Source organism: Phyllobates terribilis, unplaced genomic scaffold (genome assembly GCF_046119375.1).
Source record: "Phyllobates terribilis strain yellow unplaced genomic scaffold, ASM4611937v1 Scaffold_34__1_contigs__length_13252353, whole genome shotgun sequence".
Taxonomy (NCBI): Eukaryota; Metazoa; Chordata; class Amphibia; order Anura; family Dendrobatidae; genus Phyllobates; species Phyllobates terribilis.
The window spans coordinates 2,831,893-2,851,409 of record NW_027362794.1 but is presented as its reverse complement, the minus strand read 5'-3'; the positions used below and the strand labels follow the sequence as shown (position 1 = coordinate 2,851,409).

Genomic DNA, 19,517 nt, shown 5'->3' with positions numbered 1-19,517 from the left:
TAGCAGGAGGGTTGCTGATTAATTACCTCTCCTGCTGCTGCTGCTGCTGCTGGCTGTCCAGCAGCAGACTGAAGGTGGCTGCTGCTGTGCGCAGGTATATAAAGGCTCAGAGCCTATTATGACACGCGCAGCCAGCGTTCCACTGCCACATTCCGTCTACTGCAGGCGGGATACCTGGATGGCTGAATGTCACTGAGAAGCTCACAGAGACCGCCATAAGCAACAGTTTAAAAGAATGCCACAGACTAATCAACCAAACTTTTTGGGTTGGTTTCTCTTTTATAGTCTGCAGGCATTAAATGAAAGAAGTCAGTGTTCCAGCAGAGGGAGACAACGTTTCAGAAAAGGCATTGTAGCAAACCAAAAAAGAAATTTTAAGCGCAGCAGAGTAACCAGCTCACATACCTGTTAGCTCAGGTGAGTTTAAAAGGCTGCTGTTGATAACAAGGGCATTTGCTAAATAGATGGTGTGTGTGCAACAATATACTGAAAGGTCAATTATATTGTGCAGCTTATCTCACCACCTGTAGTTATTTAGGTGAAAGCTCCAAAATGCTTGCCTAATATGTCTGTTTATCCAAAAGGAAGTATAGAGGGAGAGCTAGATAGATAGCATTGCATTACATTACATGGCAATGCAATGCACAGTTGCTGAAGTTGAACCAAAATGAGCTTGTCATCTGGCTTCTGCAACTTTTAACATGAAAAATCCAATGAGGAGAAGAAAAGCAAAGCCAAAGAGTCCATCCCAAAATCCGACAAACAAGCCAAATGAACAAAAAGCATTGAATTCAATTCTTTCTGATTTTAGAAACTGCATTAAAGAAGGGGTGCACCGGTCCTGGAGATACTGCAATACCAGGTCAATGCGTGGAGTGGACAGAGCAAGCTCTTTTTCCATCTCCCTGTTCTAAAAATCCATTTAATATATGGTCCCCAGATAGGGGACGTATCAGATATTAAACTGATAAGAACAGATCAGGTTTCAACATATTTTATTAAGTGCGTAAAAGATGGTTTACAATCAAAAAACAACAACACAAACAGTACATTATTAAAACACAGAATTCCACCCATAAAAACCCCATATACGATTGGCATCCCTTCTCCCAATACATTTGACATCACTCAAGTAATAAATATACATCTGGCTAAAAGCAATTTTAAGACAATCCTTCACAGAAATAGCATCACGTTTAAAAAGTAAAATATTGCGTGCCTTCCAAAGGGCGTCTTTAAAACAGTTAATCATACACCAACATATACAATACTGTTGAGGGGTCGGACATTTAAAAAGGCCATATAAAACATATTCATGGTTAAAATCTCTTAAACCGCAAGTCCATTTTAAAAGAATCCCAACTTTGTGCCAAAGTTCCTGTGCAAATGGGCAATTCCACATAAGGTGCAAGGTGGTTTCGTCATAAACACATGAGTCTCTGGGGCATTTTGCTCTGGCCACCAGGCCTCTCCTGTGTTGAAACTCTCTGGTGGGGAGGCACTGGTGGACCACCATCCATGCGATATCCTTATGTCCATTTGCTAAGAATTTCCCGAAGACATTCTTCCAAACTTGCTTCGACCTCTCTTCTGAGAAATTTACTATGGGGGTCACATCTTCATTCCTCCTCAGAAAAGATAAAAGCTTCTTGCGGTCTTTAAAAATGTCCATATTAAAATCACCAAGGCTATAAAATCGAACAGTCTTTTCTAAGATTGCTTGGTGTTTGGGGGGGCATAGTAAAACAGGGGAATTCAACGACAACTTAAACCATCTTTTAAAAATCATCCCACAAGTATATTTTAAAAAATAACTTAGCGCACTATTACCATTAAAATGTTTGAAACAAAAGCAGAAATAATTTAAATACAAATAAATATGTAAGTCGGGGACATCCCTTCCGCCGTTCATTTTATTCTTCCTCATTATTTCTCGCCTTAATTTTTCCATTTTGGAGTTCCATAAAAACATAAAGATCATCCTAGTCATTTTTTTAATTAAAACATCAGAGGGGGGGTACACCATAGCTATATACAGTATGAGGGGTAACAACACTGATTTTATAATTAAAATTTTCCCCTCCATTGTTAGGGACCTCAAACCCCAAAATGATATTTTCTTTGACATTTTTTCTATGACATTCTCCCAGCTTTGAGTTCCCACATTCTCCTCGTTAAAAACAACTCCAAGAATTTTTACATTGTCTCGTTTTATAGTGAGCTGCGGGAGTTGGGCGGTGTCCCAGGATCCCAAAGTCAGACATTCAGATTTATTTAAATTAAGTTTAAAACCGGATGCCTGGGAAAAAAAATCAATGCGCAACACCGCCCTCCGGAGGGAAGCAGGGTCCACGCACACAACCGTCACGTCATCCATGTAGCCAAAGACTCTCACATCACTGCCACCTCCGCCTGGAACAGGAACCCCTCTAATCACTTTGTCTTTTCTTATTGCGCTCAGCAGGGGCTCCATGGCGCAGATGAACAGGATGGGCGACAAGGGGCATCCCTGCTTCACTCCGGACTCTAGGGGAACTCCATCTGTTAAAAAGCCATTAAGAGAAATTTGACTAAAACAATTTTTATATAAAATCTTAATACAATTTAAAAGCATATTAGGGATACCCATTCTTTTTAAAACTCTAAAAAGAAATCTATGAGAGACTCTATCGAAAGCTTTTTCAAAATCTAGGGCTAAAAGAGCTACATTTTGACCCCGGTCTCTGGAATACCAAATTACATCCCTTAATACGTTTAAAACCTCTGAAATACTTCTGCCTGGTACACTACATACCTGCTCAGGCTGGATTAGTTTGGCAATGACACTCCTGAGCCGGTCAGCAACCACCTTAGCAAGTACCTTGTAATCAACGTTTAGGAGAGTTATGGGTCTCCAATTCGCTAGAGTACTGCGGTCACCTTTTTTATATATCAAAGACACCACTCCTCTCCTCCACGAAAATGGCAACTGTTCAGAAATAAAAACTTCTTTAAAAAGCATAAAAAGGTCCTCTTTTAAAATGTCCCAAAAAGTAAGGTAAAATTCTACAGGTAGTCCGTCACACCCAGGTGCTTTACCCTTAGAGAAACTTTTAAAAACATAAAATAATTCCTCTAAAACAATATCGCGTTCTAAAAACTCCTGGTCTGTAAAATTTAACTTAAAATCGAGATCATTAAGAGCATCAGATAAAAAGGACTCATCTATACACTTTTTACTAAAAAGATGCTTATAAAAGTTAAAAGTAGCATTCAACATTCCCTGCATAGATGTTTTACCCTCTAGATTTGTGATCACTTCTCTTTTATCCATGACTTTTTTGAAGAAGAAGCGAGAGCACTTCTCCCCCTCCTCCAAGTGCTGCACTCTAGAGTTAAAAATAATCTCTTTCCCCTTTGTGTCTATGCAGTTCTGGATTTCAGTTTTTAGGCTAGCAATATCATCTCCCACCTCCACCCCTAGCTCTTTGAATTTAAAAAGTGTTTGCAGTTTGGTGTTAAGATCACTAAAACATCTTTTTTTCTCTCTAGCTTTACGTCTCCCTGCTTTTATAAAAAACATTCTGACTTTTTTTTTCAAATTTTCCCACCAGGTTACCATAGGGGCATCAGAAGGTTTTTGTCGCCGCCAGGCTTGATAGGCTTTACCAAAGTCTTGTCGAATCAGAGGGTCCTCCAGCAGGTAAGTACTTAGACGCCAGAGGCCCCTGTTGACCCTCTGTTCATCCCGGTATTCTAGGTGCACCTCCAAGCCCTTATGGTCAGAAAATATATTTGATGTTAAAACACATTTTACAGGGTTAAAATCATCTGATAGGAAAATAAAATCGATCCTGGAAGACACCCCTCTTCCGGACCATGTATAACCAGGGTCCGTCGGCAGAAGTGACCTCCACGCATCGCATAATTTAAAATCAGTTATAAAATCTTTCAATAGATGACATGTCTTATCCAATTTGCGTAAAGGGTCACCCCCTGCTCGTTGTTCACTAGCACAAAGACAATTAAAATCACCCCCTACGATCAGGGGAGATGACCCAGTACAGTACAATGGCAATATCCCAAATAAATTAATTCTCTCTTGCTTATCAGGGGAAGCATAAACATTCATTACACGTAGGGTAAAACCATTAAATTTAAAATGCACTAAAACCACTCTGCCTGGTACTATTTCTGTGACAGTATTTATAGTAATATTTCTCCCACGACAGAGGAAGCCCACCCCCGCTGACTTGTTGTCATTGGAGCCAGACCAGATGGAGGGCCCCAGTCTCCAATCTGTCTTGATGTCATTATAATTTAGTGCATGTTGTATCCCGCATTCCTGTAATAAACATATGTCAAAGTCAGTGGTTTCTAAGTACTTAAATAGAGCAGCCCTACGAACTGGGCTCTTTAATGACCTCACATTCAGTGAGACAAGTCTTAATGTGGGCATTCATAGGTCAGGGTGGTGGATCTTCCATGAGGACACCTGACTCAAAGCCCTGTATGTCAAATTGCTCCAGAACATCCGGGCTAGAGGACCCAAACGACTCGATATTCTGTGAGCTGGCGGTTGCCCCCTCGTAGGTCACGGTTCCCAGCCACATTCCAGGAGACGCTGGGGCTTCGACATTCCGTCTCTTTTTCGGGGCAGACTCCACCAGGTCACTGGTGCAGTCCTCCTCTTCCTCCACCTCCTCCAGGGGGAGAGACTGGTCCATCAGGATAAGATCACCAACACAGATTCCCTGATGTTCGCCACCTAGAAGCAAAGCCCCCTCATCTGGCTGGCTAATCGCCCTGGAAGATCCTGAGGCCATCGCTGCGTGGTCCCCTGTAGCCAACCGCACAGGGGCACCACCCTCCAGCACAACAGGATCGGTATCGGGAACCATCGACACGGAGGATACCCTCCCAGAAGGAGGACCCCTCCGCTCCGGTCCATGCGAGGTCCGCCCATCGTTAAGGGACTTCGATGCAGGGGCCGCCCCAGAGGGGCCTCCGGCTCCCTGCTCCATCCCAGCCTTCTCGCCCTTCGAACCGCCCTCCGATGCCGGCCCGCCAGTGAAGACCGGCGGGCGCATCGGCTCAGCTGCAGAAGATGCAGCTTCTGCGTAGGTCCTGGTCCTGGTCCTGTTGGGGCATCCTCGGAACATGTGCCCCGCCTCACCACAAAGATTGCATTTCCTCCCAGCGGGACAGTCCTTCATTAAATGTCCGTAACAGCTGCAATTATTGCAGCGGTCTACTTTCCTGCCCGTGCAGGACGTTTGGGTATGACCCATTTGTCCACAGTTCCTGCAACATACCGGCATTCCAGGGTAAAATAAGTAGCCTCTGCTCTTACCGATCACAAATGTTGAGGGAGGGTGTAGCATTCCTCCCACTCCGCTTGGGTCCCTCTTTAGACGGGCCATGTACCTCCTCTTGCCGCACCAGAAGCCTACCGCGTTCTTCACAGTGCCCAGGTATCTCAGATCATCACAATAACGGATAAGGTAGGTCGAGATGTCTGCAGCTTCCACAAAGGGGTTCGGGAAATGCACCACGATAGGGATCTCGTCATAGGCATACAAGAGACAAAAGGTTAGTCCATCCAATTCATCTAAGTAGTTTTTCTCATTTACCTTTTGTACGAGTTGGTGACAGCATCCCTGGCTCTTGAAGGTGATGGTGTAAGTCCCCTTGTACTCATTGTCCTGGAAGCAGAATATGTCTTCCCGCCGAAACTCCAGAACTCCAAGCAGAATCCTATGGCAGATGTAGTCCAAGTTCTTCTCCGTCCTCGATCCTGCTCCAACTTCAATCCTCACGGTGTTCCGCATCCGGGCATCACCCGATGAATATGTGAGCGTTGCCGGCATCCTTCACTCAGGAACGTACCGACTCTTCTCTCTGAAAGGCGCAAGCCTTCATGGGATCCCTTCCCGTTGCTCCCGGACTAATCCTTCCTCCCAATAGCAGCAGGGGGGTTAAGTCCCTCCGAAGAGGAACGATCCCCCCAGGCCGAGAGAAAGGGTACCAAGAGCACCTCACAGGCAAGACCACACAGGTAAACCTGATAGATCGTGCCAAAAGGCCGAGAAGCGATAACCAGAATTGGTTTCCGACTACGGTGCCACCCAAGGATTCTGAAAAGTCCATTTGTGGAGATGGCCACCTGGACTCCCGTTAAGAAGACATGCTGTCAACCTCTAGATCCCTCACATGCCTGCACTTTTCGGCTTGCTGCTGCTGCAATCCACGCGTTTTAGATCTGCATAACTCCACCTCTTTAGCACAGTACCCTCAACCCCCGGCTGTTCCCACCCGCCTCAACACCGTTGGAAGGGAGGAGAACCAATTAAGGCGGGGGGTGGGGGGGGGGGTGGAACGAGCAGCTGTCTACCCTTAGCAGGAGGGTTGCTGATTAATTACCTCTCCTGCTGCTGCTGCTGCTGGCTGTCCAGCAGCAGACTGAAGGTGGCTGCTGCTGTGCGCAGGTATATAAAGGCTCAGAGCCTATTATGACACGCGCAGCCAGCGTTCCATTGCCACATTCCGTCTACTGCAGGCGGGATACCTGGATGGCTGAATGTCACTGAGAAGCTCACAGAGACCGCCATAAGCAACAGTTTAAAAGAATGCCACAGACTAATCAACCAAACTTTTTGGGTTGGTTTCTCTTTTATAGTCTGCAGGCATTAAATGAAAGAAGTCAGTGTTCCAGCAGAGGGAGACAACGTTTCAGAAAAGGCATTGTAGCAAACCAAAAAAGAAATTTTAAGCGCAGCAGAGTAACCAGCTCACATACCTGTTAGCTCAGGTGAGTTTAAAAGGCTGCTGTTGATAACAAGGGCATTTGCTAAATAGATGGTGTGTGTGCAACAATATGCTGAAAGGTCAATTATATTGTGCAGCTTATCTCACCACCTGTAGTTATTTAGGTGAAAGCTCCAAAATGCTTGCCTAATATGTCTGTTTATCCAAAAGGAAGTATAGAGGGAGAGCTAGATAGATAGCATTGCATTACATTACATGGCAATGCAATGCACAGTTGCTGAAGTTGAACCAAAATGAGCTTGTCATCTGGCTTCTGCAACTTTTAACATGAAAAATCCAATGAGGAGAAGAAAAGCAAAGCCAAAGAGTCCATCCCAAAATCCGACAAACAAGCCAAATGAACAAAAAGCATTGAATTCAATTCTTTCTGATTTTAGAAACTGCATTAAAGAAGGGGTGCACCGCTCCTGGAGATACTGCAATACCAGGTCAATGCGTGGAGTGGACAGAGCAAGCTCTTTTTCCATCTCCCTGTTCTAAAAATCCATTTAATATATGGTCCCCAGATAGGGGACGTATCAGATATTAAACTGATAAGAACAGATACTACACTTGATCTTAGCCAAAAGGCCGAGAAGCGATAACCAGAATTGGTTTCCGACTACGGTGCCACCCAAGGATTCTGAAAAGTCCATTTGTGGAGATGGCCACCTGGACTCCCGTTAAGAAGACATGCTGTCAACCTCTAGATCCCTCACATGCCTGCACTTTTCGGCTTGCTGCTGCTGCAATCCACGCGTTTTAGATCTGCATAACTCCACCTCTTTTAGCACAGTACCCTCAACCCCCGGCTGTTCCCACCCGCCTCAACACCGTTGGAAGGGAGGAGAACCAATTAAGGCGGGGGGGGGGTGGAACGAGCAGCTGTCTACCCTTAGCAGGAGGGTTGCTGATTAATTACCTCTCCTGCTGCTGCTGCTGCTGGCTGTCCAGTAGCAGACTGAAGGTGGCTGCTGCTGTGCGCAGGTATATAAAGGCTCAGAGCCTATTATGACACGCGCAGCCAGCGTTCCATTGCCACATTCCGTCTACTGCAGGCGGGATACCTGGATGGCTGAATGTCACTGAGAAGCTCACAGAGACCGCCATAAGCAACAGTTTAAAAGAATGCCACAGACTAATCAACCAAACTTTTTGGGTTGGTTTCTCTTTTATAGTCTGCAGGCATTAAATGAAAGAAGTCAGTGTTCCAGCAGAGGGAGACAACGTTTCAGAAAAGGCATTGTAGCAAACCAAAAAAGAAATTTTAAGCGCAGCAGAGTAACCAGCTCACATACCTGTTAGCTCAGGTGAGTTTAAAAGGCTGCTGTTGATAACAAGGGCATTTGCTAAATAGATGGTGTGTGTGCAACAATATACTGAAAGGTCAATTATATTGTGCAGCTTATCTCACCACCTGTAGTTATTTAGGTGAAAGCTCCAAAATGCTTGCCTAATATGTCTGTTTATCCAAAAGGAAGTATAGAGGGAGAGCTAGATAGATAGCATTGCATTACATTACATGGCAATGCAATGCACAGTTGCTGAAGTTGAACCAAAATGAGCTTGTCATCTGGCTTCTGCAACTTTTAACATGAAAAATCCAATGAGGAGAAGAAAAGCAAAGCCAAAGAGTCCATCCCAAAATCCGACAAACAAGCCAAATGAACAAAAAGCATTGAATTCAATTCTTTCTGATTTTAGAAACTGCATTAAAGAAGGGGTGCACCGGTCCTGGAGATACTGCAATACCAGGTCAATGCGTGGAGTGGACAGAGCAAGCTCTTTTTCCATCTCCCTGTTCTAAAAATCCATTTAATATATGGTCCCCAGATAGGGGACGTATCAGATATTAAACTGATAAGAACAGATACTACACTTGATCTTAGCCAAAAGGCCGAGAAGCGATAACCAGAATTGGTTTCCGACTACGGTGCCACCCAAGGATTCTGAAAAGTCCATTTGTGGAGATGGCCACCTGGACTCCCGTTAAGAAGACATGCTGTCAACCTCTAGATCCCTCACATGCCTGCACTTTTCGGCTTGCTGCTGCTGCAATCCATGCGTTTTAGATCTGCATAACTCCACCTCTTTTAGCACAGTACCCTCAACCCCCGGCTGTTCCCACCCGCCTCAACACCGTTGGAAGGGAGGAGAACCAATTAAGGCGGGGGGGGGGGTGGAACGAGCAGCTGTCTACCCTTAGCAGGAGGGTTGCTGATTAATTACCTCTCCTGCTGCTGCTGCTGCTGCTGGCTGTCCAGCAGCAGACTGAAGGTGGCTGCTGCTGTGCGCAGGTATATAAAGGCTCAGAGCCTATTATGACACGCGCAGCCAGCGTTCCATTGCCACATTCCGTCTACTGCAGGCGGGATACCTGGATGGCTGAATGTCACTGAGAAGCTCACAGAGACCGCCATAAGCAACAGTTTAAAAGAATGCCACAGACTAATCAACCAAACTTTTTGGGTTGGTTTCTCTTTTATAGTCTGCAGGCATTAAATGAAAGAAGTCAGTGTTCCAGCAGAGGGAGACAACGTTTCAGAAAAGGCATTGTAGCAAACCAAAAAAGAAATTTTAAGCGCAGCAGAGTAACCAGCTCACATACCTGTTAGCTCAGGTGAGTTTAAAAGGCTGCTGTTGATAACAAGGGCATTTGCTAAATAGATGGTGTGTGTGCAACAATATACTGAAAGGTCAATTATATTGTGCAGCTTATCTCACCACCTGTAGTTATTTAGGTGAAAGCTCCAAAATGCTTGCCTAATATGTCTGTTTATCCAAAAGGAAGTATAGAGGGAGAGCTAGATAGATAGCATTGCATTACATTACATGGCAATGCAATGCACAGTTGCTGAAGTTGAACCAAAATGAGCTTGTCATCTGGCTTCTGCAACTTTTAACATGAAAAATCCAATGAGGAGAAGAAAAGCAAAGCCAAAGAGTCCATCCCAAAATCCGACAAACAAGCCAAATGAACAAAAAGCATTGAATTCAATTCTTTCTGATTTTAGAAACTGCATTAAAGAAGGGGTGCACCGGTCCTGGAGATACTGCAATACCAGGTCAATGCGTGGAGTGGACAGAGCAAGCTCTTTTTCCATCTCCCTGTTCTAAAAATCCATTTAATATATGGTCCCCAGATAGGGGACGTATCAGATATTAAACTGATAAGAACAGATTTTTTTATCGAAAGCCCGAATTCGTGTACAAAACCCGAGTGCGCTTAAAAAAGTGACAAGTGCCACAAAAAAAGTGCACTAGGATGCTGGTCTTCTTGAAACCCTCTCCAAAAGGAGAAGGGTCCCCCAAACCATTCCCCGTCCCTCCGAGCCAAAAGGCCACAGCGAGGAACAGGTCCAAAAAGCCACCTCCAGCCGAAGCCAGAGGCGACCCAATCTTACCCCCAGCACCTGCCCGAGTTCTCACCCGAGCAAGGCACTGGGAGCCAAAGACTGTGCTCCCCTCCCGGAAGAGGGGAGCCAACAACGCTCTCCTCCCGAAAGAGGAGAGCCAGGGGGGTTCAGGGGGGAGCGGAACCTGATGGCCACACACTCCCCCCCTAGACCTGCCAAGAGAGGAACCCGTAAGGGAACCGCATCCCGACAAAATCCTAGTAGGACGTGACACACGTGAATAAGTGGACACACAGTGACAAAGAAATTAAATAAATAGTGAAGGTTTCACAGTATAATACTGCCCGGACCTTCGACCGGGAATTGAAAAATTCCCCATCCTAAGGCCAGAAGGCCCGGAATAAGGGTGTGTGCGAAGAAAGAAAATTTGAAGTGCTTGTGCAAATGTGCCATAAACTCAAGTGGGGTTCCCAATCCCAGTGAGTTAAGGCACCCCAGGGTCACCACTCCTGGGGCACTTCACACTTCGGGCTTTCGATCTTCCCCGGCCCAATGGCGTCGATCCTGGGGGGCCATGCTTTCCACCAGATGACTATATTAGCCACCTGGCGTACTAACAAGCGCCTAAACCCCAGTGTGCATAATGTATCAATCTACTAGGGCGGCCAACATCCAAAACCGCCTTTTCGAAAGATACTACACTTGATCTTAGCCAAAAGGCCGAGAAGCGATAACCAGAATTGGTTTCCGACTACGGTGCCACCCAAGGATTCTGAAAAGTCCATTTGTGGAGATGGCCACCTGGACTCCCGTTAAGAAGACATGCTGTCAACCTCTAGATCCCTCACATGCCTGCACTTTTCGGCTTGCTGCTGCTGCAATCCACGCGTTTTAGATCTGCATAACTCCACCTCTTTTAGCACAGTACCCTCAACCCCCGGCTGTTCCCACCCGCCTCAACACCGTTGGAAGGGAGGAGAACCAATTAAGGCGGGGGGGGGGGTGGAACGAGAAGCTGTCTACCCTTAGCAGGAGGGTTGCTGATTAATTACCTCTCCTGCTGCTGCTGCTGCTGCTGGCTGTCCAGCAGCAGACTGAAGGTGGCTGCTGCGGTGCGCAGGTATATAAAGGCTCAGAGCCTATTATGACACGCGCAGCCAGCGTTCCATTGCCACATTCCGTCTACTGCAGGCGGGATACCTGGATGGCTGAATGTCACTGAGAAGCTCACAGAGACCGCCATAAGCAACAGTTTAAAAGAATGCCACAGACTAATCAACCAAACTTTTTGGGTTGGTTTCTCTTTTATAGTCTGCAGGCATTAAATGAAAGAAGTCAGTGTTCCAGCAGAGGGAGACAACGTTTCAGAAAAGGCATTGTAGCAAACCAAAAAAGAAATTTTAAGCGCAGCAGAGTAACCAGCTCACATACCTGTTAGCTCAGGTGAGTTTAAAAGGCTGCTGTTGATAACAAGGGCATTTGCTAAATAGATGGTGTGTGTGCAACAATATACTGAAAGGTCAATTATATTGTGCAGCTTATCTCACCACCTGTAGTTATTTAGGTGAAAGCTCCAAAATGCTTGCCTAATATGTCTGTTTATCCAAAAAGAAGTATAGAGGGAGAGCTAGATAGATAGCATTGCATTACATTACATGGCAATGCAATGCACAGTTGCTGAAGTTGAACCAAAATGAGCTTGTCATCTGGCTTCTGCAACTTTTAACATGAAAAATCCAATGAGGAGAAGAAAAGCAAAGCCAAAGAGTCCATCCCAAAATCCGACAAACAAGCCAAATGAACAAAAAGCATTGAATTCAATTCTTTCTGATTTTAGAAACTGCATTAAAGAAGGGGTGCAACGGTCCTGGAGATACTGCAATACCAGGTCAATGCGTGGAGTGGACAGAGCAAGCTCTCTTTCCATCTCCCTGTTCTAAAAATCCATTTAATATATGGTCCCCAGATAGGGGACGTATCAGATATTAAACTGATAAGAACAGATACTACACTTGATCTTAGCCAAAAGGCCGAGAAGCGATAACCAGAATTGGTTTCCGACTACGGTGCCACCCAAGGATTCTGAAAAGTCCATTTGTGGAGATGGCCACCTGGACTCCCGTTAAGAAGACATGCTGTCAACCTCTAGATCCCTCACATGCCTGCACTTTTCGGCTTGCTGCTGCTGCAATCCACGCGTTTTAGATCTGCATAACTCCACCTCTTTTAGCACAGTACCCTCAACCCCCGGCTGTTCCCACCCGCCTCAACACCGTTGGAAGGGAGGAGAACCAATTAAGGCGGGGGGGGGGTGGAACGAGCAGCTGTCTACCCTTAGCAGGAGGGTTGCTGATTAATTACCTCTCCTGCTGCTGCTGCTGCTGCTGCTGGCTGTCCAGCAGCAGACTGAAGGTGGCTGCTGCTGTGCGCAGGTATATAAAGGCTCAGAGCCTATTATGACACGCGCAGCCAGCGTTCCATTGCCACATTCCGTCTACTGCAGGCGGGATACCTGGATGGCTGAATGTCACTGAGAAGCTCACAGAGACCGCCATAAGCAACAGTTTAAAAGAATGCCACAGACTAATCAACCAAACTTTTTGGGTTGGTTTCTCTTTTATAGTCTGCAGGCATTAAATGAAAGAAGTCAGTGTTCCAGCAGAGGGAGACAACGTTTCAGAAAAGGCATTGTAGCAAACCAAAAAAGAAATTTTAAGCGCAGCAGAGTAACCAGCTCACATACCTGTTAGCTCAGGTGAGTTTAAAAGGCTCCTGTTGATAACAAGGGCATTTGCTGAACAGATGGTGTGTGTGCAACAATATACTGAAAGGTCAATTATATTGTGCAGCTTATCTCACCACCTGTAGTTATTTAGGTGAAAGCTCCAAAATGCTTGCCTAATATGTCTGTTTATCCAAAAGGAAGTATAGAGGGAGAGCTAGATAGATAGCATTGCATTACATTACATGGCAATGCAATGCACAGTTGCTGAAGTTGAACCAAAATGAGCTTGTCATCTGGCTTCTGCAACTTTTAACATGAAAAATCCAATGAGGAGAAGAAAAGCAAAGCCAAAGAGTCCATCCCAAAATCCGACAAACAAGCCAAATGAACAAAAAGCATTGAATTCAATTCTTTCTGATTTTAGAAACTGCATTAAAGAAGGGGTGCACCGGTCCTGGAGATACTGCAATACCAGGTCAATGCGTGGAGTGGACAGAGCAAGCTCTTTTTCCATCTCCCTGTTCTAAAAATCCATTTAATATATGGTCCCCAGATAGGGGACGTATCAGATATTAAACTGATAAGAACAGATACTACACTTGATCTTAGCCAAAAGGCCGAGAAGCGATAACCAGAATTGGTTTCCGACTACGGTGCCACCCAAGGATTCTGAAAAGTCCATTTGTGGAGATGGCCACCTGGACTCCCGTTAAGAAGACATGCTGTCAACCTCTAGATCCCTCACATGCCTGCACTTTTCGGCTTGCTGCTGCTGCAATCCACGCGTTTTAGATCTGCATAACTCCACCTCTTTTAGCACAGTACCCTCAACCCCCGGCTGTTCCCACCCGCCTCAACACCGTTGGAAGGGAGGAGAACCAATTAAGGCGGGGGGGGGGTGGAACGAGCAGCTGTCTACCCTTAGCAGGAGGGTTGCTGATTAATTACCTCTCCTGCTGCTGCTGCTGCTGCTGGCTGTCCAGCAGCAGACTGAAGGTGGCTGCTGCTGTGCGCAGGTATATAAAGGCTCAGAGCCTATTATGACACGCGCAGCCAGCGTTCCATTGCCACATTCCGTCTACTGCAGGCGGGATACCTGGATGGCTGAATGTCACTGAGAAGCTCACAGAGACCGCCATAAGCAACAGTTTAAAACAATGCCACAGACTAATCAACCAAACTTTTTGGGTTGGTTTCTCTTTTATAGTCTGCAGGCATTAAATGAAAGAAGTCAGTGTTCCAGCAGAGGGAGACAACGTTTCAGAAAAGGCATTGTAGCAAACCAAAAAAGAAATTTTAAGCGCAGCAGAGTAACCAGCTCACATACCTTTTAGCTCAGGTGAGTTTAAAAGGCTGCTGTTGATAACAAGGGCATTTGCTAAATAGATGGTGTGTGTGCAACAATATACTGAAAGGTCAATTATATTGTGCAGCTTATCTCACCACCTGTAGTTATTTAGGTGAAAGCTCCAAAATGCTTGCCTAATATGTCTGTTTATCCAAAAGGAAGTATAGAGGGAGAGCTAGATAGATAGCATTGCATTACATTACATGGCAATGCAATGCACAGTTGCTGAAGTTGAACCAAAATGAGCTTGTCATCTGGCTTCTGCAACTTTTAACATGAAAAATCCAATGAGGAGAAGAAAAGCAAAGCCAAAGAGTCCATCCCAAAATCCGACAAACAAGCCAAATGAACAAAAAGCATTGAATTCAATTCTTTCTGATTTTAGAAACTGCATTAAAGAAGGGGTGCACCGGTCCTGGAGATACTGCAATACCAGGTCAATGCGTGGAGTGGACAGAGCAAGCTCTTTTTCCATCTCCCTGTTCTAAAAATCCATTTAATATATGGTCCCCAGATAGGGGACGTATCAGATATTAAACTGATAAGAACAGATACTACACTTGATCTTAGCCAAAAGGCCGAGAAGCGATAACCAGAATTGGTTTCCGACTACGGTGCCACCCAAGGATTCTGAAAAGTCCATTTGTGGAGATGGCCACCTGGACTCCCGTTAAGAAGACATGCTGTCAACCTCTAGATCCCTCACATGCCTGCACTTTTCGGCTTGCTGCTGCTGCAATCCACGCGTTTTAGATCTGCATAACTCCACCTCTTTTAGCACAGTACCCTCAACCCCCGGCTGTTAACACCCGCCTCAACACCGTTGGAAGGGAGGAGAACCAATTAAGGCGGGGGGGGGGTGGAACGAGCAGCTGTCTACCCTTAGCAGGAGGGTTGCTGATTAATTACCTCTCCTGCTGCTGCTGCTGCTGCTGGCTGTCCAGCAGCAGACTGAAGGTGGCTGCTGCTGTGCGCAGGTATATAAAGGCTCAGAGCCTATTATGACACGCGCAGCCAGCGTTCCATTGCCACATTCCGTCTACTGCAGGCGGGATACCTGGATGGCTGAATGTCACTGAGAAGCTCACAGAGACCGCCATAAGCAACAGTTTAAAAGAATGCCACAGACTAATCAACCAAACTTTTTGGGTTGGTTTCTCTTTTATAGTCTGCAGGCATTAAATGAAAGAAGTCAGTGTTCCAGCAGAGGGAGACAACGTTTCAGAAAAGGCATTGTAGCAAACCAAAAAAGAAATTTTAAGCGCAGCAGAGTAACCAGCTCACATACCTGTTAGCTCAGGTGAGTTTAAAAGGCTGCTGTTGATAACAAGGGCATTTGCTAAATAGATGGTGTGTGTGCAACAATATACTGAAAGGTCAATTATATTGTGCAGCTTATCTCACCACCTGTAGTTATTTAGGTGAAAGCTCCAAAATGCTTGCCTAATATGTCTGTTTATCCAAAAGGAAGTATAGAGGGAGAGCTAGATAGATAGCATTGCATTACATTACATGGCAATGCAATGCACAGTTGCTGAAGTTGAACCAAAATGAGCTTGTCATCTGGCTTCTGCAACTTTTAACATGAAAAATCCAATGAGGAGAAGAAAAGCAAAGCCAAAGAGTCCATCCCAAAATCCGACAAACAAGCCAAATGAACAAAAAGCATTGAATTCAATTCTTTCTGATTTTAGAAACCGCATTAAAGAAGGGGTGCACCGGTCCTGGAGATACTGCAATACCAGGTCAATGCGTGGAGTGGACAGAGCAAGCTCTTTTTCCATCTCCCTGTTCTAAAAATCCATTTAATATATGGTCCCCAGATAGGGGACGTATCAGATATTAAACTGATAAGAACAGATACTACACTTGATCTTAGCCAAAAGGCCGAGAAGCGATAACCAGAATTGGTTTCCGACTACGGTGCCACCCAAGGATTCTGAAAAGTCCATTTGTGGAGATGGCCACCTGGACTCCCGTTAAGAAGACATGCTGTCAACCTCTAGATCCCTCACATGCCTGCACTTTTCGGCTTGCTGCTGCTGCAATCCACGCGTTTTAGATCTGCATAACTCCACCTCTTTTAGCACAGTACCCTCAACCCCCGGCTGTTAACACCCGCCTCAACACCGTTGGAAGGGAGGAGAACCAATTAAGGCGGGGGGGGGGTGGAACGAGCAGCTGTCTACCCTTAGCAGGAGGGTTGCTGATTAATTACCTCTCCTGCTGCTGCTGCTGCTGCTGGCTGTCCAGCAGCAGACTGAAGGTGGCTGCTGCTGTGCGCAGGTATATAAAGGCTCAGAGCCTATTATGACACGCGCAGCCAGCGTTCCATTGCCACATTCCGTCTACTGCAGGCGGGATACCTGGATGGCTGAATGTCACTGAGAAGCTCACAGAGACCGCCATAAGCAACAGTTTAAAAGAATGCCACAGACTAATCAACCAAACTTTTTGGGTTGGTTTCTCTTTTATAGTCTGCAGGCATTAAATGAAAGAAGTCAGTGTTCCAGCAGAGGGAGACAACGTTTCAGAAAAGGCATTGTAGCAAACCAAAAAAGAAATTTTAAGCGCAGCAGAGTAACCAGCTCACATACCTGTTAGCTCAGGTGAGTTTAAAAGGCTGCTGTTGATAACAAGGGCATTTGCTAAATAGATGGTGTGTGTGCAACAATATACTGAAAGGTCAATTATATTGTGCAGCTTATCTCACCACCTGTAGTTATTTAGGTGAAAGCTCCAAAATGCTTGCCTAATATGTCTGTTTATCCAAAAGGAAGTATAGAGGGAGAGCTAGATAGATAGCATTGCATTACATTACATGGCAATGCAATGCACAGTTGCTGAAGTTGAACCAAAATGAGCTTGTCATCTGGCTTCTGCAACTTTTAACATGAAAAATCCAATGAGGAGAAGAAAAGCAAAGCCAAAGAGTCCATCCCAAAATCCGACAAACAAGCCAAATGAACAAAAAGCATTGAATTCAATTCTTTCTGATTTTAGAAACTGCATTAAAGAAGGGGTGCACCGGTCCTGGAGATACTGCAATACCAGGTCAATGCGTGGAGTGGACAGAGCAAGCTCTTTTTCCATCTCCCTGTTCTAAAAATCCATTTAATATATGGTCCCCAGATAGGGGACGTATCAGATATTAAACTGATAAGAACAGATACTACACTTGATCTTAGCCAAAAGGCCGAGAAGCGATAACCAGAATTGGTTTCCGACTACGGTGCCACCCAAGGATTCTGAAAAGTCCATTTGTGGAGATGGCCACCTGGACTCCCGTTAAGAAGACATGCTGTCAACCTCTAGATCCCTCACATACCTGCACTTTTCGGCTTGCTGCTGCTGCAATCCACGCGTTTTAGATCTGCATAACTCCACCTCTTTTAGCACAGTACCCTCAACCCCCGGCTGTTCCCACCCACCTCAACACCGTTGGAAGGGAGGAGAACCAATTAAGGCGGGGGGGGGGTGGAACGAGCAGCTGTCTACCCTTAGCAGGAGGGTTGCTGATTAATTACCTCTCCTGCTGCTGCTGCTGGCTGTCCAGCAGCAGACTGAAGGTGGCTGCTGCTGTGCGCAGGTATATAAAGGCTCAGAGCCTATTATGACACGCGCAGCCAGCGTTCCATTGCCACATTCCGTCTACTGCAGGCGGGATACCTGGATGGCTGAATGTCACTGAGAAGCTCACAGAGACCGCCATAAGCAACAGTTTAAAAGAATGCCACAGACTAATCAACCAAACTTTTTGGGTTGGTTTCTCTTTTATAGTCTGCAGGCATTAAATGAAAGAAGTCAGTGTTCCAGCAGAGGGAGACAACGTTTCAGAAAAGGCATTGTAGCAAACCAAAAAAGAAATTTTAAGCGCAGCAGAGTAACCAGCTCACATACCTGTTAGCTCAGGTGAGTTTAAAAGGCTGCTGTTGATAACAAGGGCATTTGCTAAATAGATGGTGTGTGTGCAACAATATACTGAAAGGTCAATTATATTGTGCAGCTTATCTCACCACCTGTAGTTATTTAGGTGAAAGCTCCAAAATGCTTGCCTAATATGTCTGTTTATCCAAAAGGAAGTATAGAGGGAGAGCTAGATAGATAGCATTGCATTACATTACATGGCAATGCAATGCACAGTTGCTGAAGTTGAACCAAAATGAGCTTGTCATCTGGCTTCTGCAACTTTTAACATGAAAAATCCAATGAGGAGAAGAAAAGCAAAGCCAAAGAGTCCATCCCAAAATCCGACAAACAAGCCAAATGAACAAAAAGCATTGAATTCAATTCTTTCTGATTTTAGAAACTGCATTAAAGAAGGGGTGCACCGGTCCTGGAGATACTGCAATACCAGGTCAATGCATGGAGTGGACAGAGCAAGCTCTTTTTCCATCTCCCTGTTCTAAAAATCCATTTAATATATGGTCCCCAGATAGGGGACGTATCAGATATTAAACTGATAAGAACAGATACTACACTTGATCTTAGCCAAAAGGCCGAGAAGCGATAACCAGAATTGGTTTCCGACTACGGTGCCACCCAAGGATTCTGAAAAGTCCATTTGTGGAGATGGCCACCTGGACTCCCGTTAAGAAGACATGCTGTCAACCTCTAGATCCCTCACATGCCTGCACTTTTCGGCTTGCTGCTGCTGCAATCCACGCGTTTTAGATCTGCATAACTCCACCTCTTTTAGCACAGTACCCTCAACCCCCGGCTGTTCCCACCCGCCTCAACACCGTTGGAAGGGAGGAGAACCAATTAAGGCGGGGGGGGGGGTGGAACGAGCAGCTGTCTACCCTTAGCAGGAGGGTTGCTGATTAATTACCTCTCCTGCTGCTGCTGCTGGCTGTCCAGCAGCAGACTGAAGGTGGCTGCTGCTTTGCGCAGGTATATAAAGGCTCAGAGCCTATTATGACACGCGCAGCCAGCGTTCCATTGCCACATTCCGTCTACTGCAGGCGGGATACCTGGATGGCTGAATGTCACTGAGAAGCTCACAGAGACCGCCATAAGCAACAGTTTAAAAGAATGCCACAGACTAATCAACCAAACTTTTTGGGTTGGTTTCTCTTTTATAGTCTGCAGGCATTAAATGAAAGAAGTCAGTGTTCCAGCAGAGGGAGACAACGTTTCAGAAAAGGCATTGTAGTAAACCAAAAAAGAAATTTTAAGCGCAGCAGAGTAACCAGCTCACATACCTGTTAGCTCAGGTGAGTTTAAAAGGCTGCTGTTGATAACAAGGGCATTTGCTAAATAGATGGTGTGTGTGCAACAATATACTGAAAGGTCAATTATA

General features: G+C 45.5%; 9 non-coding genes and 2 pseudogenes across 9 annotated transcripts; all 11 read right to left on the bottom strand.

Annotated features, from left to right (window-relative positions):
- Positions 1-825: 825 nt before the first annotated feature.
- On the bottom strand, positions 826-1,015 carry LOC141181978 (U2 spliceosomal RNA). The gene has a single exon (XR_012257487.1). It is a non-coding gene; the product is annotated as a U2 spliceosomal RNA (small nuclear RNA).
- Positions 1,016-7,198: 6,183 nt separating this feature from the next.
- Positions 7,199-7,389, bottom strand: LOC141182233 (U2 spliceosomal RNA). The gene has a single exon (XR_012257619.1). It is a non-coding gene; the product is annotated as a U2 spliceosomal RNA (small nuclear RNA).
- Positions 7,390-8,504: 1,115 nt separating this feature from the next.
- LOC141182048 (U2 spliceosomal RNA) lies at positions 8,505-8,695 on the bottom strand. Its single transcript, XR_012257539.1, has one exon. It is a non-coding gene; the product is annotated as a U2 spliceosomal RNA (small nuclear RNA).
- Positions 8,696-9,814: 1,119 nt separating this feature from the next.
- Positions 9,815-9,993, bottom strand: LOC141181934 (U2 spliceosomal RNA; annotated as a pseudogene).
- Positions 9,994-10,782: 789 nt separating this feature from the next.
- LOC141182133 (U2 spliceosomal RNA) lies at positions 10,783-10,874 on the bottom strand (annotated as a pseudogene).
- Positions 10,875-11,993: 1,119 nt separating this feature from the next.
- Positions 11,994-12,184, bottom strand: LOC141181745 (U2 spliceosomal RNA). Its single transcript, XR_012257293.1, has one exon. It is a non-coding gene; the product is annotated as a U2 spliceosomal RNA (small nuclear RNA).
- A 1,121-nt stretch (positions 12,185-13,305) lies between these two features.
- LOC141182036 (U2 spliceosomal RNA) lies at positions 13,306-13,496 on the bottom strand. The gene has a single exon (XR_012257529.1). It is a non-coding gene; the product is annotated as a U2 spliceosomal RNA (small nuclear RNA).
- Positions 13,497-14,614: 1,118 nt separating this feature from the next.
- On the bottom strand, positions 14,615-14,805 carry LOC141182024 (U2 spliceosomal RNA). The gene has a single exon (XR_012257519.1). It is a non-coding gene; the product is annotated as a U2 spliceosomal RNA (small nuclear RNA).
- Positions 14,806-15,923: 1,118 nt separating this feature from the next.
- LOC141182012 (U2 spliceosomal RNA) lies at positions 15,924-16,114 on the bottom strand. The gene has a single exon (XR_012257510.1). It is a non-coding gene; the product is annotated as a U2 spliceosomal RNA (small nuclear RNA).
- A 1,118-nt stretch (positions 16,115-17,232) lies between these two features.
- Positions 17,233-17,423, bottom strand: LOC141182000 (U2 spliceosomal RNA). The gene has a single exon (XR_012257505.1). It is a non-coding gene; the product is annotated as a U2 spliceosomal RNA (small nuclear RNA).
- A 1,112-nt stretch (positions 17,424-18,535) lies between these two features.
- LOC141181462 (U2 spliceosomal RNA) lies at positions 18,536-18,726 on the bottom strand. Its single transcript, XR_012257037.1, has one exon. It is a non-coding gene; the product is annotated as a U2 spliceosomal RNA (small nuclear RNA).
- Between the last annotated feature and the right edge of the window lie 791 nt (positions 18,727-19,517).